Raw genomic sequence first — 25,359 nt, 5'->3', positions numbered from 1 at the left:
GCTCTCTAATTGGTGCTTTTATAAGAGTAGGATGACTCAACAGGAACATAAATAGACATGCCCTTCGCATAGGGAAGCATTGATTTGCAGAGGTGCCAGAGCTCAAGCTTTGAAAACAGAGATAATAATTTTGGGTGGCATGCTTTCATTGTCAACACAATGACTAAGAGTTCTCAACATGTTCCATGCTACACATGCTATAGGCGGTTCCCAAACAGAAAAGTAAAGTTTTGACTCCTCCACCACCAATCAATCACACTCCACGCCTCGGGTACCGTCCATACCAACATCAATCCCGGGGGAGTTTTATTTGCAATTATCTTTTCGATTTGAGTATGGTACTGGGAATTCCAATTACCAGCCCCTTTCCCGTGAATGATAGTGAATAAACACATATCGAGGATAACACGCCTAGCATGGAAGATACCAATAGCCCCCTGTCACCACATGAGTGGTTCGGGCATGCAAAACAGATTATTTCTTGAAGGTTTAGAGAGTGGCACATGCAAATTTACTTGGAATGGCAGGTAGATACCGCATATAGGTAGGTATGGTGGACTCATATGGCACAACTTTGGGTTTATGGGAGTGGATAAACAAGCAATATTCCCACTTAGTACAAGTGAAGGCTAGCAAAAGACTGGGAAGCGACCAACTAGAGAGCGAGAACAGTCATCAAAATGCATTGAGATTAACTAACATTGAGTGCAAGCATGAGTAGGACATAAATCACCATGAACATGAACATCATAGAGGCTATGTTGATTTTGTTTCAACTACATGCGTGAACATGCGCCAAGTCAAGCCACTTGAATCATTCAAAGGAGGATACCATCCTATCATACTACAACACAATCATCTCAACATTCATGTGGGCATCCAAGACAAACCATTATGAGCTCCTAGCTAAGTAAGCATGGCATAAGAAACTATGATCTCTAAGTTGTCATTGCAAACATGTTTCTTTCACAACAAAGCTGAATCAGGCATGATGAGCTAGTCATATTTACAAAAACAAAATAGATCGACTTCATACCAGCTTTTCCAGGCTCAGTCACTTCATCATATATCGTCATTATTGCCTTTCACTTGCACGATCGAACGAAGTGAACAATAATAAGCGTGCTCGTGCATTGGACTATGTTCGAATCTGCAGGCAAACACGAAGGAGAAGACAAAGTAATATGGCTCTTTGAAAGCTAAACAGGTATGCATGCAAGAGCCACTAAACATTGTAACCAATATCCTCTACCTTGACCCAAAGAAAAAGAAAACTATTTACATGGGAAAGCTCCCAACAAGCAAAAGAAGAAAAATAAAATCTTTTTGGGTTTTCTCAAACTAGACAGACACACAAAAAGAAAACGGGAAAAAGAAAATAAACTAGCATGGATGATACAGTGGCAAAGTGTGAACACCGACGAAAAAAGTGAAAGCATAAGTAAGAATGTAAAGTCGGTGAGAAACACGTACTCCCCCAAGCTTAGGCTTTTGGCCTAAGTTGGTCTACTCCCAAGGAGGGAAATAACCAGCTCCGGGGTACTCCGGAGTGGACTGAGGGTGCCACTTCTGTGTGAGCTCCTCTGGCTCCCACTGATAAACCGACGTCTCGTACTCGACTGGTGGCTCGGGCACGGGCACCTGTGGTTGGGCTAAGCGCCAATATGCATAGATTTCCGAGGGCATAATAATGTACGTGCGTGCATGAAGATTGAACAAAGAAGGAGCAGGCAAAGTAATAGTCTCACGAGTACCCTGACTAAATACCAGGTTATAAATCATCCTTCTACTTATGTCTCTATCAAGAAAGTCATGGCGAACCATGCTATCGTAATCGAGATATCTCTCGGGAAGAAGAACCTCTTCTTCTTCCTCTAGTCTAATGTGTATCTGAAAGTGTCTAGCAAGATGAGTAGCATAGATACCTCCATAGACAACACCTTTAGAATGGTTCAAGTTCAACCGTTGAGCTACTATAGCGCCCAAGCTATAAGTTTTATCGTTATAAAGGGCTTCAAGCAAGACCGCAAGATCCGGGGAATTAAGTGACCCAGCTTTCCCACGACCAATCAAACATTTTCCCATAAATAATGAGAAGTACCGAAGCACGGGAAAATGAATGCTAGCAGCTCTAGCGTAGGACACTCCTCTTTCCTCTCCTACAACAATTGTATCGATGAAAGCTTCCAAGTCCCGTGGACGAGGTTCATGAATATCCCCAATGTAAGGTAATTTGCAGACATTGCAAAAATCCTGGAGTGACATGCGCTGGGGGATATCATAAAGTTTGAACTCAACCATAAGAGGATTCTTCCTCGGATAAAAGTTAAAGCTTTGTACGAAGATATTAGTGAGGAGGAGGTATTGCAGACACTTATCTTCAACGAAGGCGGTAAGGCCTGCGTTTTCCACCAAGTGATAAAAGTCCTCATAAATTCCAGCGGTGCGTAAGAACATGTCGCTTGGCCACTCGCAAGCTCGAACTTCTGTGACTCGAGGGACCAGATACTTGGGCTTCTTCTCACTCCCATCATCCTTGGGGTCACGGCTTGACGAGCCTATTAAGAACCTCCTCATCTTTTCCCTTTTCTATCTCTGAAAATTTCTGAAATTTTCAGTGATTCTAAGGAAAAGTGAATAAGGCCCAACGAAATTCGTAGCAACTACTCCTACCAGTGCCTAGAGACCATATTACGCATCAAAACTACTTGGGACCAGCTAGAATTATCATGCAAAGCTCAAGAACATGGTCACCAAGGCAGCAAAAATACGTGGAGTATAAGGCACTAGAGCAAAAACTAATTGGACCAATGGAGGAGTTACTTACCGAGGAGTAATTCCCCAAAACAGTTCGGAGAACGGTGATTTGAGCAAAGAGATCGAAAATCCCAGCAAGAGGAGCAAGAACACGGGTTTGAGCTGCAATATGATTTTTTTCTGGAGGTAGGAGAACCATATGAGAGCAAGAATGAGTGGAGGGGGTGCCTGTGGGCCCCACAAGCCTGGGTTGTGCGGCCAGGGGGGGTGCCCGCGCCCCTAGGGCTTGTGGCCCACTGGTGTGGCCCCCAGACAAGCTCTTTATCTCAGAATTTTTCAAAAATTCCATAAAAAATCATACTTGATTTTCAGGACGTTCGGAGAACTTTTATTTTCGGGGTACTTTTCCACCGGACGCAAAAACAGAAAATAGGGAAAAATAAACTAAATCTATCATTTTTCTTCTAAGCAACCGAAGGTGAAAGCTTGGAACAGAGGTTTGTGACTCCTTGATTCATCCATCTCATGGTCATCGAAAGAAATTCCACTAATGAGGTTGATCAAGTCTCCTCGACAACCTTTTCGCATCGCAAAAGGGAACGGATAATTTTCGAATAGTCACTACGTCACCTCAATGGGGATATGTATCTCGCCAACAAGCAAATCATACTTCATCTTGACACGACGAATAGGGCATTCAAAGCTCCCAATAAGAATCGATGAAGTTTTTTAGATAGCATTGATGCAATATACTTGATATTGTTTCTTCGGAAAGTGCACCGTATGCTCATTACCGTTGACATGGAAAGTGACATTGCGTTTGTTGCTATCTATAACAACCCCTGCAGTGTTTAAAAAGGGTCTTCCAAGGATGACCGCCATGGCATCGTCCTCAGGAATATCCAAGATAACAAAGTCTGTTAAGATGGTGACGTTAGCAACCACAACAGGCACATCCTCGCAAATGCCGATAGGGAAAGCAGTTGATTTGTCGGCCATTTGCAGAGAGATTTCAGTGGGTGTCAATTTATCCAGTTCAAGTCTACGATAAAGAGAGAGAGAGGCATACCACTAACACTGGCTCCAAGATCGCATAGCGCAGTTCTCACATAGTTACCTTTAATGGAGCAAGGTATAGTGGGCACACCGGGATCACCTAGTTTCTTTGGAGTTCCACCCTTGAAGGTATAATTAGCAAGCATGGTGGAAATCTCAACCTCAGGTATCCTCCTCTTATTAGTCACAATATCTTTCATGTACTTAGCATACGGAGACATCTTGAGCATATCTGTCAAACGCATTTGCAGAAAGACAGGTCTGATCATTTCAACAAATCGCTCAAAATCCTCATCATCCTTTTTCTTGGATTGTTTGGGAGGAAAGGGCATGGGTTTCTGAACCCATGGTTCCCTTTCTTTACCATGCTTCCTAGAAGCGAAGTCATTCTTATCATATCTTTTATTCTTAGGCGGTTGGTTATCAAGATCAATAGGTTCAATCTCCACATCCTTATGGTTGCTAGGTTGATCATCTTCATGAACATCACTATTGATATTATCATTAGGCTCATGTTCATCACCAGATTGTGTCTCAGCATCAGAGACAGATGCATCGTTTTGACTCTCAGGTGTAGCAACAACAGGGTTGCTAGCGTGCAGGTTCCTATCATCTTTTCTTCTTCTTTCTAGGATGACTCGGTGCATCAGTGCTAACTCCTTGAGAATCTTGTTCAACTCTCTTTGTATGACCCTCAGGATACAAAGGTTCCTGGGTCATTCTACCGCCTCTAGTGACGACTCTAACGGAATTGTCATTCAACTCATTGAGCAAGTCATTCTGAGCTTTAAGTACTTGTTCTACCTGAGTAGTAACCATAGAGGCATGTTTACTCAGAAGCTTAAGATCATTGACATTTCTGTCCACACAAGCACTTAAATGACTAAGCATACGAGCATTCTGTTCCAATTGTCTGCTAACATAATCATTGAAACTCTGTTGTTTGGCAACAAAGTTATCAAATTCATCCATGCATAAGCTAGCAGGTTTATCAAAAGGAATATCACTCTCATCAAACCTACGCAGAGAATTTACTTCTACTACCTGTATCGGGTTATCGAGACCATGGATCTCTTCGATAGGTGGTAGATTTTTGACATCTTCAGATTTAATGCCTTTCTCTCGCATAGATTTCTTGGATTCTTGCGTATCTTCAGGACTGAGGAATAGAATACCTCTTTTCTTCGGAGTTGGCTTAGGAGGTGGTTCGGGAATAGTCCAAGCATTCTCATTGCACAAGCTGTTATTCAATAGAATCTCAGCTTGTTCTACGGTTTGTTGCCTAAAAACACAACCGGCACAACTATCTAGGTGGTCTTTGGAAGCATCGGTAAGTCCATTATAGAAGATATCAAGTAATTTATTCTTCTCAAGAGGGTGATCAGGCAAAGCATTTAGTAGCTGGATGAGCCTCCACCAAGCTTGTGGGAGACTCTCTTCCTCAGCTTGAGCAATGTTGTATATTTCCTGCAAGGCAGCTTGCTTCTTATGGGCAGGGAAATATTTTTCAGGGAAATAGTAGACCATATCCTGGGGGCTATGCACACATCCAGGAGCAAGAGAAGTGAACCAGGTCTTAGCATCATCCTTTAGCGAGAAAGGAAACAGCTTGAGGATATAGTAGTGGCGGATCTTTTCCTCACTAGTGAATAGGGTGGCTATATCGTGCAGTTTGGTAAGATGGGCTACAACCGTTTCAGACTCATAACCGTGAAAAGGATCAGATTCTACCAGAGTGATTAACTCAGGGTCGACAGAGAATTCATAATCCTTATCGGTCACAAAGATAGGCGAAGTTGCAAACTTCGGGTCGTATTTCATCCTAGCGTTCAGAGATTTTTCTTTCCACTTGAGTAGTAGTTTCTCAACATCATAGCTATCCTTACACGCAAGAAAGTCCTCAGCTATCTCTCCCTCCATGACATAACGTTCAGGCATAATAGGCAATTCAGGCATAGTAGCAGGTTCTACTTCAATAGTATTAGCAGTTTCAGAAGTATCAACACGTCTAGCAGCAACTCTAGCAATTTGTGCATTAAGGAATGCACCTAATGGCAAAGCAGTATCAGGCATAGTATCAAGCATAGCATCATCAGGCATAGTATCAAGCATAGCATCATCAGGCATAGTACCAAGCATAGTATCAAGCATATCATCATCAAGCACATGCGACATATCAAGATTTCTAGAAGGAGGTGATGTCGCAAACTTACTCAAAACCGAAGGTGAATCAAGTGCAGAGCTAGATGGCAGTTCCTTACCTCTCCTCGTAGTGGAAGGCAAGATTTTAGTTCTTGGATCTTTCGGATTCTTCATAGTGATCAGCAGACGTCAATCCCAAGTGACTTAGAGAATATAGATGTGCTTCCCCGGCAACGGCGCTAGAAAAAGGTCTTGATAACCCACAAGTGTAGGGGATGGCAACAGTTTTCGAGGGTAGAGTATTCGACCCAATTTTTTGATTCACCTCAAGGGGAAATGAAAGAATATTCTCAAGTATTAGTAGCTGAGTTTGTCAGATTCAACCACACCTGAAATATTAGTGTGTGCAAGCAAAGTATCAGTAGCAAAGTAGTATGATAGCAACGGTGTGAGAAACAGATCTGTTGACGGCAGACTATTCCTAACTGCTGTATGAATGGCGCCAGTAAAGTGCATGTGGACGGGGAACTATTCCAACCCGACAATGGTGTCAAAAAAGTCTTGCAACAAGTAACAGCGAAGTAGCAAGGAACAACAGTAGCAGCAGCAGAGTAACAACAGTAGCAACAGTAGTAGCAAAGTGGCCCAATCCCTTTTGTAGCAAGGGACAAGCCTGGACAAAGTAACATAGCAAGGACCAGTAGTAAAAGACTCGTAGGCAGTGGATCAATGATGGATGAGTATGACGGATGTGATTCATCATGTAACACCTATAACACGGAGAGATAAGTAACTAGCTCCCGTTCGTCAATCTAATGTAGGCATGTATTCCGTATGTGGTCATACGTGCTTAGGGAAAAGAACTTGCATGACATCTATTTTCCATCCCTCCCGTGGCAGCGGGGTCCTAATGGAAACTATGGGATATTAAGGTTCTCCTTTTAATGAAGAACCGGACCAACGCATTAACACGCGGTGAATACATGAACTCCTCATACTATGGTCATCTCCGGGAGTGGTTCCGGCTATTGTCACTCCGGGGTTTCCGGGTCATAACACATAGTAGGTGACTACAACTTGGAAGATAGGATCTAAAACACACATATATTGGCGACAACATAATAGGTTCAGATCTGAAATCATGGCACTCGGGCCCTAGTGACAAGCATTAAGCATAGCGAAGTAGTAACAACATCAACCTAGAACATACTGGATACTAGGGATCAATCCCCGTCAAAACTAACTCGATTACATGATAGATCTCATCCAACTCATCACCGTCCATCAAGCCTACGATGAGATTACTCACGAACGATGAAGAGCATCATGGAATTATCGATAGAGGAAGGTTGATGATGACGATGACGACAATTTCCCCTCTCCGGAGCCCCGAACGGACTCCAGATCTGCCCTCGAGATGAAGAACAGGAGGTGGCGGCGCCTTCGTATCATAAAACGCGATGAATCCTTCTCTCTAATTTTTTTCCGGGCGAGACGGAATAAATAGAGCTGAGTTTGGGGGCGGTGGTGCCACGTGGGCCCCACAAGCCCTCACGGCGCGACCTAGGGGGGTGGCCGCGGCCCAAGGGCTTGTGGCCCACTGGCACACTCCCTCTGGTGGATCTTTGCGCATGTATTTTTCTTTTATTCTAGAAAAATTCTCCGTAAATTTTCAGGACATTCTGAGAACTTTTACTTCTGCAAAAAAACAACACCATGGCAATTTTGCTGAAAACATCATTAGTCCGGGTTAGTTCCATTCAAATCATGCAAGTTAGAGTCCAAAACAAGGGCAAAGAGTTCGGAAAAGTAGATACGACGGAGACGTATCAGTCGTCACTAGAGGCGGTAGAATGACCCAGGAACCTTTGTATCCTGAGGGTCATCCTAAGAGAATTGAACAAGATTCTCAAGGAGTCAGCACCGAGGCACCTAGTCATCTTAGGAAGAAAAATAAAGATGATAGGAACTTGCATGCTAGCAAACATGTTGCTGTTACACCCGAGAATCCAAACGATGTCTCTGTTTCTGATGCCGAAACACAATCTGGTGATGAACATGAGCCTAGTGATAATATCGATAGTGGTGTTCATGATGATGCTCAACCTAGCAATGATAAGGATGTGGAGATTGAACCTGTTGATCTTGATAACCCACAACCTAAAGATAGGAGGTATGATAAGAATGACTTCATTGCTAGGAAGCATGGTAAAGAAAGGGAACCATGGGTTCAGAAACTCATGCCCTTTCCTCCTAAACCATCCAAGAAAAAGGATGATGAGGATTTTGAGAGATTTGTTGAAATGATTAGACCTGTCTTTCTGCAAATGCGTTTGACAGATATGATCAAAATGTCTCCTTATGCTAAGTACATGAAGGATATTGTGACTAATAAGAGGAGGATACCTGAGGTTGAGATTTCCACCATGCTCGCTAATTACACCTTCAAGGGTGGAACTCCTAAGAAACTAGGTGATCTCGGAGTGCCCACTATACCTTGCTCCATTAAAGGAAACTACGTTAGAACTGCTTTATGCGATCTAGGAGCCGGTGTTAGTGTTATGCCTCTCTCTCTTTATCGTAGACTTGAATTGGAGAACTTGACACCCACTGAAATCTCCTTGCAAATGGCCGACAAATCAACTGCTTTTCCTATGGCATTTGCGAGGATGTGCCTGTTGTGGTTGCTAATGTTACTATCTTAACAGACTTTGTTATTCTGGATATTCCCGAGGATGATGCCATGGCGGTCATCCTTGGAAGACCCTTTTTAAACATTGCAGGGGCTGTTATTGATTGCAACAAAGGCAATGTCACTTTCCATGTCAATGGTAATGAGCATACGGTGCACTTTCCGAAGAAACAGTATCGAGTACATTGCATCAATGCTATTGAAAAAACTTCATCGATTCTTATTGGGAGCTTCGAATGCCCTATACCTACTGTTAAGATGAAGTATGATTTGCTTGTTGGGGATATGCACATCTCCATTGAGGTAACCTAGTGACTATTCGAGTCACAACCCTGTGTTCCAAACTTTTATTGTCCGTTGTTTAGAAGAAAAATGATAGATTTAGCTTTAGTTTTTCCCGTTTTCTGCTTTTTGCGCCCCTTAGAAAAGTGTCCGAAAATAAAAGTTCTTCGATTGCCCTGAAAATCAAGTATGATTTTTTTTGGAATGTTTGAAAAATTCTGAGACAAAGCGCTAGTCAGGGGGATGCACCAGTGGGACACAAGCCCAGGAGGCGCGGGCACCCCCGTGGCCGCGCCTAGTAGGCTTGTGGGCCCCAGGTGCCCCCCTCCACTTTTTCCAGCTCCCATCTCCTTCTCCTACCTCTAGAAAAATTCATTCTACAGCTCAAACCCGTGTTCTTGCTCTTCTTGCTGCGATTTTCGATCTCCTTGTGCAAAGCCCCATTCACCAAACTGTTTTGGGGGAATTGTTCCTTGGTATGTGACTCCTCCATTGGTCCAATTAGTTTTTGCTCTAGTGCCTTGTTCGTTGTGTTTTATTGCTTCCTTGGTGACCCCGTTCTTGAGCTTTGGATGTTAATTTTAGTTGGTCCCAAGTAGTTTTCATGCATGATATGGCCTCTAGGCACTTGTAGGAGTAGTTGCTATGAGTTTTGTTGAGCCTTGTTCACTTTCCCTTGGATCACTAAAAATTTCAGAAAAGGAAGATGTTCAGGAGAAACTGTCATGGTGGTTCCTCAAGCAAGAAGGGTCCCCATCTCGAGAGTCGGGAGCCCGATCCTTACCAACCGAGGAACGCACACGTACAACCATGTGAATGGCCTTCAGATGAATTCATGATTGATGCAGGCTTCAAAGACGAGTTTGATACATTTGTTCACAACGCCGGGCTCGAAGAATTCATCTCCGATAAATGTGAATAGTATACTACTCTCACTGCCTCTTTTGTTCGTAGATTCAAATTTTCAGCTGGCTGTGACACATCCATACTGTTTGATCTGTATGACAAATCGTATACCATGGATTTAGAGGATTTCAACAGAATTTGCAAGATACCTGATTGGGGTAGTCTCAATGATCCTCCTAAGTCTTTGGTTAGAGATTTTATCTCTAGTATAAGCGTTGGAGAAACTAGAGATATTATGCAGGCTACCATGGGGAGCATTCATTTTCCCGCCTTGCATTACTTTGCCCTCTTCATAGGTAGATGCATTAACGACAAGATTGAGCATTGTCACCTCTGCGCACCTGACCTTAGTATCCTTAAGAGCGCAGTAACGTGTGATAGAAGTTTCAACATGGGAGCTATAATCGCGAGGAGGCTAAATAATAATGCTAATGAAGGGGATTTCTTTGGTGGGATCTATGCCACTCGCATAGCAAATTTTCTTGGAATACCCATCCGCGAAGGAGATCCCCCGCTCCAGACAACTTTTCTTGATCGCGCCGGTATGACACGTTATCAGTTCCTTGAGAGGGAGAATGAATCCCTCCTATACCGGTTAATATTTAAGCGACAACGTGTTTTCCATATTAGCCTTCCTGCTCCTGCCTTCTTTGACTTTTAGGTAAAACGGAGATATTACATAACTAGAGGAGAGGCAGAGGAGTATGAGAGGGAGGCAAAGACTGCTCGCCTCCATGAGGTAGCTATTCAGGCGGTAGCTGCCGCGCTCCCGTACAACCCCCATTATGATTTTGGATATCGTGCGGACCAGCAATGGGAGTAGACCAACTTAGGCCAAAAGCTTAAGCTTGGGGGAGTACGTGTTTCTCACTGACTTTATATTCTTGCTCACACTTTCACTTTGATAGTCGGTGTTCACACCTTGCCACTTTATCATCCATGCTAGTTTATTTCTTTTTCTCTCTTTCTTCTCATGTATTTGTTTAGATTGAGAAAACCCCAAAAGATTTCTCGTTCTTCTTTTGCTTGTTGGGAGCTTTCCTGTGTAAATAGTTTTCTTTTTTCTTTGGGTCAAGGTAGAAGACCATGGTTACAATGTTTAGTGGCTGTCGCATGCATATCTGTTTATCTGTCAAAGAGCCATATTACTTTGTCTTCTCCTTTGTGTTTGCTTGCAGATTCCAGCTTAGTCCAATGCACGGAGACTCTTATTATTATTCACATCATTCGGTCGTGCAAGTGAAAGGCAATAATGACGATATATGATGAAGTGACTGAGCCTGGAAAAGCTGGTTTGAACTCAATTTATTTTGTTTTTGTAAATACGACTAACTCATCATTCCTAATTCAGCTTGGTTATGAGAGAAACATGTTTGCAACGACAACTTAGAGATCATAGTTTCTGATGCCATGCTTAATTAGCTAGGAGCTTATAATGGTTTGTCTTGGATGCCAACATGAATTTTGAGATGATTATGATGTAGTATGATAGGATGGTATCCTCCTTTGATTGATTCAAGTGGCTTGACTTGGCACATGTTCACGCATGTAGTTGAAACAAAATCAACATAGCCTCTATGATATTCATGTTTATGGTGATTTATGTCCTACTCATGCTTGCACTCAATGTTGGTTAGTTTCAATGCATATTGATGACTGTTGTCGCTCTCTAGTTGGTCGCTTCCCAGTCTTTTGCTAGCCTTCACTTGTACTAAGCGGGAATACTGCTTGTGCATCCACTTCCATAAACCCAAAGTTGTTCCATATGAGTCCACCATACCTACCTATATGCGGTATCTACCCGCCGTTCCAAGTAAATTTGCATGTGCCACTCTCTAAACCTTCAAGTAATAATCTATTTTGCATGCCCGAACCGCTCATGTGGTGACAAGGGGCGATCAGTATCTTCCATGCTAGGCGTGTTATCCTCGATATGTGTTTATTCACTATCACTCACGAGAAAGGGGCCGATAATTGGAATGCCCAGTTCCATGCTCAAATCGAAAAGATAATTGCAAACAAAACTCCCCCTGGATTGTTGTTGGTATGGACGGCACCTGAGTATTCGGCTAGTCGTGGAGTGTGATTGATCGGTGGTGGGGGAGTCAAAACTTTACTTTTCTGTTTGGGAACCGCCTATAATTTGTGTAGCATGGAAGATGGTGAAAACTCTTGGTCATTACGTTGACAATGAAAGCATGCCACCCAAAATTATTTATCTTTGTCTTCAAAGCTTGAGCTCTAGCACTTCTGCAAGTCAATGCTTCCCTCTGCGAAGGGCCTATCTATTTACGTTTCTGTTGAGTCATCCTCTTCTTTCAAAAAGCACCAATTAGAGAGCACCTCCATCATTTTATTGCTTTGCCTTTAATTGATATTGAGTATGACTGTGACTGGATCTTCTTTGCCATGAATTACAATGTTCAGTCAGCCCTTGGTCTTTGAAGGTGCTCTGCATTTATGTTTTACGGTCTGAGAAAGAGCTAGCGAGATACCATCTGTTCATATTGCTTCATGATTGTTTTGATTGAAGTGTTGACGTTTGAAACTCATTATTATTGCTCGCTAGTTGATTATGCCATTGATATGAGTACATCTTGAGACCTAAATGTCATAGCTTATGTGGTTAGCTTAGGATCTTGCTGAAAATATGATTATGAGTTAGACATAATTGCAACAACAAGATGAAACAGAGTTCGTAAAAGCTTTTCTTTTGTCTCTTTCAGTTTGTCAACTAAATTGCTTGAGGACAAGCAAGGCTTTAAGCTTGGGGGAGTTGATACGTCTCCATCATATCTAATTTTCCAAACTCTTTTGCCCTTCTTTTGGACTCTAATTTGCATGATTTGAATGGAACTAACCCAGACTAACGTTGTTTTCACCAGAATTGCCATGGTGTTGTTTTTGCGCAGAAATAAAAATTCTCGGAATGACCTGGAAATTTACGAGGATTTTTTGTGGAATATATAAAATATACTGGCGCAAGAATCAATCGGAGGCGTGGAGCGAGGAGCCCACAAGCCCAGGAGGCGCGACCCCCTCGTCGCGCCTAGCAGGCTTGTGGGGCCCTCGGGGCTCCGTAACCTGGAACCCCAGCTTTATTTAGTCCCCGTCGCCCGAAAAAAAATCAAGGAGAAGAGTTCATTGCGTTTTACGATACGGAGGTGCCGCCACCACCTGTTCTTCCTGTGGAGGGCAGATCTGGAGTCTGTTATGGGCTCCGGAGAGGGGAGATCATCACCGTCGTCATCACCAACCTTCCTTCATCGCCAATTCCATGATGCTCTTCATCGTTCGTGAGTAATCTCATCGTAGGCTTGCTGGATGGTGATGGGTTGGATGAGATCTACCATGTAATCGAGTTAGTTTTGATGGGGATTGATCCCTAGTATCCACTATGTTCTGAGATTGATGTTGCTACTACTTTGCCATGCTTAATGCTTCTCACTAGGACCCGAGTGCCATGATTTCAGATCTGAACCTATTATGTTCTCATCAATATATGTGTGTTCTTGATCCCATCTTGCAAGTTGTTGTCACCTACTATGTGTTATGACCCGGCAACCCCGAAGTGACAATAGCCGGAACCACTCCCGGAGATGACCATAGTATGAGGAGTTCATGTATTCACTAAGTGCTAATGCTTTGTTTCGGTTCTCTATTAAAAGAAGAACTTTAATATCCCGTAGTTTCCATTAGGACCCCGCTGCCACGGGAGGGATGGACAATAGATGTCATGCAAGTTCTTTTCATAAGCACGTATGACTATATACGGAATACATGCCTACATTACATCGACGAACTGGAGCCAGTTACATATCTCCCCATGTTATAACTATTGCATGATGAATGTCATCCGACATAATTATCCATCACCGATCCAATGCATACGAGTTTTTCCTACTGGTCCTTGCTATGTTACTTTGCCGCTACTACTGTCACTGCTGCTATTGTTACCACTACTCCTGTCACTGCTGCTATTGTTACCGCTACTGCTGTCACTGCTGCTACTGTTACCGTTGCTACTGTTGCTATTACACTACTTTGCTACTGAAACTTTGCTGCAGATACTAAGTCTTTCAGGTGTGGTTGAATTGACAACTCAACTGCTAATACTCGAGAATATTCTTTGGCTTCCCCTTGTGTCGAATCAACAAATTAGGGTTGAATACTCTATCCTCGAAAACTGTTGCGATCCCCTATACTTGTGGGTTATCAGTGCGATCTATGATGTCTCTTACCGATTTGCCGTCATCATTTTCGGGTTATGCATTAGAAACAACTGCATTCACTTTAAATAGGGCACCATCAAAATCTGTTGAGACGACAGCATACGAACTGTGGTATGGAAAAAGACCGAAGTTGTCGTTTCTTAAAGTTTGGGGCTGTGATGCTTATGTCAAAAAGCTTCAGCCTGAAAAGCTGGAACCCAAAGCGGAAAAGTGAGTCTTCATAGGTTACCGAAAGGAGACAGTTGGGTATACCTTCTATCTCAAATCCGAGGGCAAAGTGTTTGTTGCTAAAAACGGAGCTTTTCTTGAGAAGGAGTTTCTCTCGAAAGAATCGAGTGGGAGGAAGATAGAACTTGATGAGGTTGTCGACCTCTAGTCCCTCTAGGTGGTGGAGCAGGGCAAGGGGAAACCCGTGTCGTTGCGACGCCGGTTGAGGAGCAAGTTGATGATGATGATCATGAAACTTCGTATCAAGTTCCTATCGGACCTCGCAGGTCGACAAGATCACGTACTAATCCTCAGTGATACAGTAATCCTATCTTATCAATTATGTTGTTAGACAACAATGAACGTGCGAATTACGAAGAAGCAATGGTGGGCCCGGATTCCAACAAATGGCTGGATGCCATGAAGTCCGAGATAGGATCTATGTACGAAAAGAAAGTGTGGACTTTGGAAGTACTACCCGAAGGCCGCAAGGCTATTCAGAACAAATGGATCTTTAAGAAGAAGACAGACATAGATGGTAATGTGACCGTTTATAAAGCTCGACTAGTGGCAAAGGGTTTTTCACAAGTTCAAGGAGTTGACTATGATGAGACGTTCTCACCGGTAGAGATGCTTAAGTCCGTCCGAATCATGTTAGCAATAGCTGCATTTTTCGATTATGAAATCTGGCAGATGGATGTCAAAACGGAGTTCCTTAACAGTTTTCTTAAGGAAGAGTTGTATATGATGCAACCTGAAGGTTTTGTCGATCCAAAGAATGCTAACAAAGTGTGCAAGCTCCAGCGATCCATTTATGGACTGGCGCAAGCATCTCGGAGTTTGAATAAGCGCTTTGATGAGGTGATCAAAGCATTTGGGTTTATGCAAGTGGTTGGAGAATCTTGTATTTACAAGAAAGTGAGTGGGAGCTCTGTGGTGTTTCTAATATTATATGTGGATGACATATTGCTGATTGGAAAGAACATGGAGTTTTTGGAGAGCATAAAGGATTACTTGAATAAAAGATTCTCCATGAAGGACCTAGGAGAAGTTGCTTACGTTCTAGGCATTAAGACCTATAGGGATAGATCGAGACGCCTGATAGGACTTTCACAAAGCACTTACCTTGATAAAGTTTTGAAGAAGTTCAAAATGGACCAGTCCAAGAAAGGGTTCTTGCAAGTGGTACAAGGTATAAAATTGAGTAAGAATCAGTGCCCAACAAGTGCGGAAGATAGAGAACAAATGTGTTCCGTCCCCTATGCTTCAACCATAGGTTCTATCATGTATGCAATGATGTGCACTAGACCAGACGTCAGCTTGGCCATAAGTTTGGCAGGCAGGTTTCAGAGTAATCCTAGAGCTCGTCGTAAAGGGTTATGTCGACGCAAGCTTTGACACCGATCCAGATGACTCTAAGTCGCAAACCGGATACGTATTTATTCTTAATGGGGGTGCATTAAGCTGGTGCAGTTCCAAGCAAAGCGTCGTAGCAGATTCTACATGTGAAGCGGAGTACATGGCTGCCTCGGAGGCAGCAAAGGAGGGTGTGTGGATGAAGCAGTTCATGACGGATCTTGGAGTTGTGCCGAGTGCACTAAATTCAAAAACTCTGTTATGTGACAACACTGGTGCCATTGCTCCAGCGAAGGAACCGAGGTTTCACAAGAAGACCAGACACATCAAACAACGCTTCAACCTCATCCGCGACTACGTCGAAGGAGAGCACGTAAATATTTGCAAAGTGCACACGGATCTGAATGTAGCAGACCCGCTGACTAAACCTCTTCCACAGGCAAAACATGATCAACACCAGAACTGAATGGGTGTTATATTTATTACAATGTAAATCGCATGGCGATTTGAGGACTAGATTATTGACTCTAGTGCAAGTGGGAGACTGTTGGAAATATGCCCTAGAGGCAATGATAAATAGTTATTATTATATTTCCTGTGACAAGATAATCGTTTATTATCCATGCTATAATTGTATTGAATGAAAACATAGATACATGTGTGGATACATAGACAAAACAATGTCCCTAGCAAGCCTCTAGTTGGCTAGCCAGTTGATCTAGGATAGTCAAGGTTTTTTGACTATGTGCAAGTGTTGTCACTTGATAACTGGATCACATCATTAGGAGAATCATGTGATGGAGTAGACCCAAACTATGAACATAGCATATTGATCGTGTCGTTTTATTGCTATTATTTTCTGCGTGTCAAGTATTTATATCTATGACCATGAGATCATATAACAAACTGGCATCGGAGGAATACCTTGTGTGCATCAAACGTCTCAACGTAACTGGGTGACTATAAAGGTGCTCTACAGGTATCTCTGAAGGTGTCCGTTGATTTAGTACGGATCAAGACTGAGATTTGTCACTCCGTGTGACGGAGAGGTATCTCGGGGCCCACTCGGTAATACAACATCACACACAAGCCTTACAAGCAATATGACTAAGTGTAAGTCACGGGATCTTGTATTACGGAACGGAGGAATACGGACGATCAACTCTCGGGCAAGTAACATACCGAAGGACAAAGGGAATGACATACGGGATTATATGAATCCTTGACACTGAGGTTCAACCGATAAGACCTTCAGAGAATATGTAGGATCCAATATGGGCATCCAGGTCCCGCTATTGGATATTGACTGAGGAGTGCCTCGGGTCATGTCTACATAGTTCTCGAACCCGCAGGGTCTGCACACTTAAGGTTCAGTGATGTTTTAGTATAGTTGAGTTATATGTGTGGTTACCAAATGTTGTTCGGAGTCCCGGATGAGATCACGGACGTCACGAGGGTTTCCGGAATGGTCCCGAAACGAAGATTGATATATAGGATGGTTTCATTTGGTCACCGGAAAGTTTCGGTCATTCCGGCAGAGTACTGGGAGTGACGAATGGGTTCTGGGTGTTTCCCGGGAGGGGCCCATCCACCGGGGAGTGAGCGCAAGGCCCTAGGGTGGTGCCACAAGTCCTTATTTGGCTATGGTGCCACATAAGAAAATACCAAAAGAAAATAAAAAGAAAAATGAAAGAGGGAGGTGGGAAGGAAGAGGAGGACTCCTCCTTCCCAAACCGAGTTGGAGGAGGAGTCCTCCTCCTCTTGGCGGACGACGCACCTTGAGGGCCTTGTCCCTCAAGGCTAGCCCCTCCCCTCCCTCCTATATATAGTGGTGGTTTAGGGCTTTTTGAGACACAACTTTGCCACATGCAACTCTAGCCTATTCTACATAGTTTTACCTCTAGATTGGATTTCTGCGGAGCTCGGGCGGAGCCCTGCAGGAGTAGATCATCACCACCACCGGAGCGCTGTCACGCTGCCGTGTGCTGAACGCGGAGGTGCCGTCCGTTCGGCACTAGATTGGAACAGATCGTGGGACGGATCGCGGGACGGTTCATGGGACAGTTCGAGGGGCGTGAAGACGTTCCACTACATCAACCTCGTTTCTTAACGCTTCCCGTTGTGTGATCTACAAGGGTACGTAGATCTAATCTCCACTCGTAGATGGACATCACCATGATAGGTCTTCGTGTGCATAGGAATTTTTTTTGTTTCCCATGCAACATTCCCCAATAGTCGCAACATTATCGAAGCAGTCAGGATGTTGTCGTTGCATCGTAGCGACCGTATAAGCACATTATGGGCATTCGAAGCATGTCGCGGTACCATTGCTGCAACCGTATCAAATCAGACCTCGAAGCATTGATGCGGCCGTTGAAGCAGTTGGGTGTCGCAGAGACCGCCGTTCGGCGTTTCAACACTGTCCTTAGAGTGACGTCTATAGCAGCTGGACCACTTTCGCAGCATCATTGTCTCGGCTTATGGTGCGCCAGCCATCGTGTGGAGCAACCACTCCGTCATTGGTCTTTGAGGCAACTCATGTTGTAGCAATATGACATCCAAAGATGCATGCCACTGTCATTTCACTACAAGCCGATGACACACTGGAAGTCACCGACTATGCGATGAGCACATGAGTATGAAAATGAGAACATAAGCACATATATGGGTGTGAGACGTGAAACGAGAAGTATGAATAGAAATCTAACGGTCATTATAATTTCAATCAAGTGGCTAAGGAGGCGGCTGATCCGGCGTAGGATCAGCCGACTGATTCCTAGCACTGGCCTTTCTGATATGACTAATTTGAAACTATAAATTGAAGCTATTAATTATTTTGTAGATGCATTTGAATCTGACACAAAATAAGAAATGACAATGATGTCAAGTGTTCTCGAATCTAATCCAACACAACAAAATCTCAAAGGAACTACTCAATTCATCACATCAAGATAGCAAGGGGAGAACACCATATGATTTAACTATATTAACAAAGCTCGTAATACATCAAGATCGTGACATCTCAAGAACACAAGAGAGGGAGAGAGAGAGATAGAGATAGAGAGAGAGAGAGAAAGAGAGAGAGAGAGATCAAACACATAGGTACTAGTACATACCCTAAACCTCGAGGGTCAACTACTCCTTCCTTGTCATGGAGATCGCCGGGATGATGAAGATGGCCCTTGGTGATGATTTCCCCCTCCGACAGGGTGCCACAACAGGGCTCCGAATGAGACCGCTTCGAAACAGAGGCTTGCGGTAGAGCGGAAGTTCTAGGTTAACTTTCGGTGTTTCTGAATATATAGATTTTTTTCGTCATTGGAATCAAGCCAAGAGGTGCCACATGGGACTCACAAGGTAACATGGCGCAACCACCCTCGTGGGCGCGCCCTGATGCCTTCAGGGGCCCTACTGGATCTTCTGGTACTCTCTCGAAGCTTCATGGGTCCCTTTCCTACCAGAAAGTTGCTAAAAAGTTTTGTTCAATTCTGAGAACTTTTATTTCTGCATAAAAAGCAACATCATAGTAATTCTGTTGAAAATACCATCACTCCGGCTTAGTTCCATTAAATCATATAAAAATACATCAACACCATACTAAAGTGTTGTAAACATGGGTAAATATGACATGAATACTTCATAAATTATCGATGCGTTGGATACGTATCAAGATCCCGAAGCTTAATTCCTGCTCGCCCTCGAGTAAGTAAATGATAGAAGAAGTAACTTATGAAATGTGAACGCTGGCATAGTGTATAATTTTGATGAATGATAGTTTTAGTCACTTTTCTAGCATCATAACGAGCAACCATTTCTCATAAAACTCATCATCATAAAGTAGCAATCAATTCACATGTTATGGTTCAAACAATGCATTCTCTTGAAACTTAACAACCTATGTTCTTAGTCAGCAAACAATTACAATTCATATTGTTTTCTACTAAGTCTAAGTAAGAGATCCACATACTCAATTATTATATAGTTATGATTGCTAATACTCAAGCATATTTTTAGAACAAACATTATCCATCAAACATAGAGAAAGATAGGGGCTTAATGTTTCGCCTCCCATCACAATTATCATAAACTTAATTGTCAACAATAATAATTCACGATCAAATATATTTTACTAGATATATGTGTTTGGATCTTTCCCCATGACATGATGCTTGCCAACTAAGATACTGATGTTCGTATAAGAAGTTGACTCTACATGAAAAGTAAATAACCTGAAACTAAATAGCATAGAAGTAAACAGAGTGTCCCTTCGCAGAGGGAAGCAGTGATTTATAGATGTGCCAGAGCTCATTACTTAAAACATGGATGGATACATTTTGGGTGGTGTGCCTTTCGTGACAATGTTACGACAAGAGAGTTTAATATCTTCCATACTAATCACATTATTGGCGGTTCCCAAATACAATTGAATTTTTACTCCCCAGCAACCATTCAAACACATTCCATGGCTAGCCGTATCCACGAGTGCCCTCCAAACAATCAACTTTCTGGGGGGGGGGTCTTGTTTATTTATTTTTGTATTATGCAGGACTAGACATCCTTTTTACCAGCCTCTCTTGTCATGGTTTTGTCACGACAGACGTCCTTTGTGATATGACTAAGTCTGGGAGCCATCACAACTAGGTGGTTGCTTGGATGGGGTTGTTGGAGATATTACCTGTTAATAACCCGCCCTAGTTGGGCCGGGTCACCAAATCAGGCGATTCACCTAAACAACGATTTGGGCCTTGGCCTGGCCAAATCAAGGTCATATGGCAGTTTATGATTTCTGGAAGGTCTCCAAGCTTTGAAGGACGGCGATTTAGAGACCACAAGGGTCACGATTTGTAGAAAGGAAAGTATCCTCGTAAACCCTAAGGGTTCGACCTGTATATAAAGGCGAGTCCAAGGGAAGGAGAGGCAGGTTAGAATTCATCGAGTGCTAGGTCTGGCGATTTATGCCCTCCTTGTAATCGAAACCACATCTATACAAACCAAAGCAGGACGTAGGCCTTTACCTCCTCACGAGGGGCCGAACCTGGGTAAATCGCCGTGTCTCTCCCGCTTAACCCCTTTGAGTCGCCACCAAGGTGCGATGGCTCCAGTACTAAGTCCTTTCACGAGGACATCTGCCGTGACAAAACCACGACAGTTGGCGCCCACCGTGGGGCCTGCGCACGGTTGAGTTGAGTTCTCAAAGGGAGCCCTACCAGGGTTTGGGAGTTACGCGACGGGGCTCATGACCCGGAGCCGCCGCAGGAAAACCTACATCGACAACCAGCGATGGGGCCCCGAAGCAGATTCGATTGAATCTGGTTACAGGGTCCCCTTCGGCAAGATCAACATCTTCATCGGCATGATCGGATCATCCGTGCCTGAGCCGGACATCTCCACCGACATCGTCGAGCCGGCCAGGTACGTCCGCCCGGTAATAACGCCAAATCTGACTCGCCCGGTCTTTGTGGGGTTCACGCAGGGATCGGAGGAGCCAGAGCGCTCGGCGACTCAGAAAACTACACCGGTCAACTCTGGTGACGAATCATCGATGGGCGATTCAGATTCAATCCGATCTCTACATGGGGATTGTCTTGGGGGCTTGTCGCTGGCCATGGACCCCGAAGTCCTTGACCGAACACGCCGTCAGATCGCCATTTACATGGCGGGGGCGACTCAACCCACAGAAAACCCCAGCGGAGGCGATGGAGCCGGCGAGACGTCCAGAAGCCCGGCCGCAGTCCTGGTGGATTTAGCGGCAGAAATCACAAGGCTGATGGCGACTCCCCTTACACCAGAAAACCAGGAGGAGATAAACGCAGAGCTGGCGAAACTCAGAAAGGCAGTGGCAAAGGCTCATCGGGATGCCGAGGTGGAGTCCGCTAGGATCGAGACTCGGCAAGCTCAAATTGCGGCCGAAAGGATGCGTTTAAACACTGACAACTTGCGGCTCGAAAGACAACAGCGCGCATCTGACGCCGTCCATCAACGGAGACACCAGGGTCGCCTGCCCCATGATCTCAACCCGACCCGCCTGTTCGACACTCCATGAACCCCTGGGGCGGGAGCCGCCCCGGGGGAAGGGCCGGGTCGCCGCCTAACCCGCCGGGTCAGCCGACTGAGGATCGCATTCCCCGATTCCGGACGCCTCAAGGCCACTTTTCCAACCCGGTGGACAACGTCCTTGCCGCAACTCGCCATCTGGAATCTCTTTCGATTCACGGCAACACTCCTGCCGAGATAGAAGCAAGGAACGCCATCGAGATGTTGAAGACGGCGGTGGTTCAAAACGCCCAGTTCTCACACAGCCTCGAGAGGTTGCATTCCACTCCCCACACAAGCTACACCAGGAGCCGACCAGAGGACCAGCCCGCCGTAAACAGCGGGCCGCGACACGTCCCACAGGACAACCCGCCTGATCGGAACCCGCCGGGCCGGGATCTCCCGAACACCCAAGACACCCCGACCCCTCTCGTCGGGGGCGGAGGGCGAGTACGGGTGCCATGCTTGGCCCTCGCCCTTCATAACGAAAGGATGCCCAAAGATTTTAAGGGACCAAGAAAGGTGCCTAATTACACCCCGGACCTTGAGCCGGCATCGTGGATCGAGAGTTATGAAATCGCCATGGACATGCTCGACGTAAATGAGGCAGTTTGTGCCAGATACTTCACGATGATGCTCGAGGGGTCAGCACGTACTTGGTTGAAAAACTTACCTCCCAACTCCATCCAGACCTGGGCCGAGTTAAAAGAGCGTTTCATCAAAAACTTTCGAGGAACTTGCAAACGTCCGATGACGATCGTCGATCTACAACACTGTGTTCAGCGCCCGGATGAGTCGGCTCACCATTGGTCACAGCGGGTTGCATAAATTATCCATTCGTCAGATCGTATTACGGCGGCTCAAGCTGTGCTGATCCTCGAGCAGAATTGCCATTACGAACCCTTGGTGCAAAAATTGGGGCGACTCAAGCGAAAGGTCCAAGACATGGGAGAGCTGATGGACACCCTCACTAGGTAAGCTGAGGCAGATGACACCAAAGATCCTGGTGAGGACGGTAAGGCTAATTCGCCCAAAAAGGGCGAGTCATCCAAAAACCATACTCGGTTCCAGGGATGCAACCGCAACAATCAAGGAGCCAATAGCAAGCGAAGACCGCAAGAGGAGCCCTCAGACTTAGTCGCCAATACCAACGCCAACAAGGGCAACCAACGCTAGAAGAAAAACAGGGGGTTTAGCGGGAAGAGGCCGCGTAACTATGAAGAGCTACTCAAAGGCCCTTGCCCGCACCATGCCACGGCAGACGGTCCGACGACTCACTCCTGGGAGAATTGCTTCGTAATGCGGGAGTTTCGGGCGGAGGCGATCAAGAAAAGTCAAAAAGATGACCCGGACCAGCGCCAGGAGCAGTTCGCCGCACCCAACCAACGACAGAACCACTTCGGCGGCTTTCCTGAACAGGGGGCTCAGGGAGGCCCACAGCCAGGCGGCGGCCAATACCCGGTGCACCACGAGCGGCGGTACAACCCGCCAGGAGCCTTTCGACAGCCACCCCCACACGGGGCTCCGCAGGGTCAGGATGATAACGGGGGTTTCCGCAGCAACCCCAAACAGTTAAGTAATGGGCAGTATCATGTTTTCACCACCAATGCTTGCAGGCGCGGTAAGAAGGTGAGTCACCGGGCGTACAGTGTATCTGAACCGGCGCTTCCCAGATACCTCCATTGGTCTGAGCAGACCATAACATGGAGCAGGGAGGATCACCCGCCAAGAGTTGACAACCCAGGCGATTTAGCGTTGGTCGTGGCTCCCCAAGTTGGGGGTTACACCCTGTCCAAAGTGCTAATGGATGGTGGCAGCAGCATTAATATCTTATATTTTGACACTTTCCAAAGGATGAACCTATTGGAAAAGGACCTGATGCCTTCAACCACGGTCTTCCACGGAATCGTCCCGGGTAAGTCGGCCTACCCCATAGGCCGAGTCAGGCTCACAGTGGCATTTGGAACTGCGCAGAATTACAGGTCGGAGTCACTGATTTCCGAGGTGGTCAAATTGAAAAGCCCCTACCATGCGTTATTTGGGCGGCCGACTTACGCCCGCTTCATGGCTCGCCCGTGTTATGTTTACCTCAAGCTCAAAATGCCTGGTCCCAAAGGACCTATCACGGTTGATGGAGATAGAAGGATTGCAAAGGAATGTGAAGAAGGGGACGCGGCTTGTGCGGAAGTCGCCTGCGCTGCAGAGGAGCTCAAACACCATCGGGCCAATGTTGACCCGGCGGACATCTCACCCCTAAAGAAGCCGACTACACATGCTGAGTCGCCCATCAAGTTCAAGCCAACGGATGACACTAAGACAATCGATTTCGTTCCTGGTGATTCATCCAAGCAGTTCACCATTGGGACGGGTCTGGACCCCAAATAGGAAAGCGCGCTCATCGAATTCATCCGTGAGAATCGGGACATATTCGCATGGAAACCTTCTGACATGCCTGGTGTGCCGAGAGAATTCGCTGAGCACCATATTAATGTTGACACAAAGGCAAAACCCATCCAGCAGTACCTTCGCAGATTTAACGAGGAGCGACGCAAGGCGATTGGGGAAGAGGTTGCCCGTCTTTTAGCCGCCGGATTCATCATGAAAGTTTTTCACCCCGAATGGCTGGCTAACCCGGTTTTGGTACTCAAGAAGAACGGTACCTTTCGTATGTGCATTGACTACACAGATCTCAACAAAGCCTGTCCAAATGATCCCTTCGCTCTTCCCCGCATCGACCAGATTATTGACTTGGTTGCGGGATGCGAACGATTGTGCTTTTTGGACGCCTACTCAGGATATCACCAAATCAAGATGGCCGTGGAGGATCAAGAGAAAACAGCCTTTATAACCCCCTTTGGGGCTTTTTGTTATGTGTTCATGCCTTTTGGACTCAAGAGTGCGGGGGCGACTTATCAGTGCTGCATCCAGAATTGCCTCCGCAACCAAATCGGTCGCAACGTCCACGCCTATGTCGATGATATTGTGATCAAAACCCGCCAGGGGAGACACTACTGGAGGATCTCAAGGAAACGTTCGATAATCTATGGGTATATCAGATGAAGCCAAATCCCACCAAATGTGTTCTTGGTGTGCCAGCAGGGAAATTGCTGGGCTTCCTGGTATCGGAGCGCGGCATTGAAGCTAACCCGGACAAGATCGAAGCAGTTACATCCCTTGGAAAGCCGGCGAACATTAATCAAGTTCAACGATTGGCGGGTCGCATTGCGGCCCTAAGTCGTTTCGTAAGTCGCCTGGGTGAGAAGGCGATCCCTCTTTATCAGTTATTAAGGAAGTCTGACCGGTTTGTTTGGACGAACGAGGCAGACGAGGCGCTCGAAACCCTGAAACGCCAATTGGTTAACCCGCCGGTCCTGGCCGCCCCGACTGAAAAAGTGCCCATGCTTCTGTATATCGCGGCAAATTCCAAAGCAGTAAGTGTGGCAGTGGTCGTTGAAAGAAAGGAGGAAGGGAAGGAATACCCAGTGCAACGCCCGGTGTATTTTATCAGCGAGGTGCTAACCCTTTCCAAGCAGCGGTACCCACACTGGCAGAAGTTGGTATATGGGGTGTTTATGGCGAGTCGGAAACTTAAGCATTACTTCCAAGAACACCCTATCACAGTGGTTAGCTCCGCCCCCCTTGGGGAGATCATCCAGAATCGGGAGGCAACAGGGCGGATTGCCAGGTGGGCAATTG

Source organism: Hordeum vulgare, chromosome 2H (assembly GCF_904849725.1).
Source record: "Hordeum vulgare subsp. vulgare chromosome 2H, MorexV3_pseudomolecules_assembly, whole genome shotgun sequence".
NCBI lineage: Eukaryota > Viridiplantae > Streptophyta > Magnoliopsida > Poales > Poaceae > Hordeum > Hordeum vulgare.
This window is presented reverse-complemented; position numbering follows the sequence as displayed.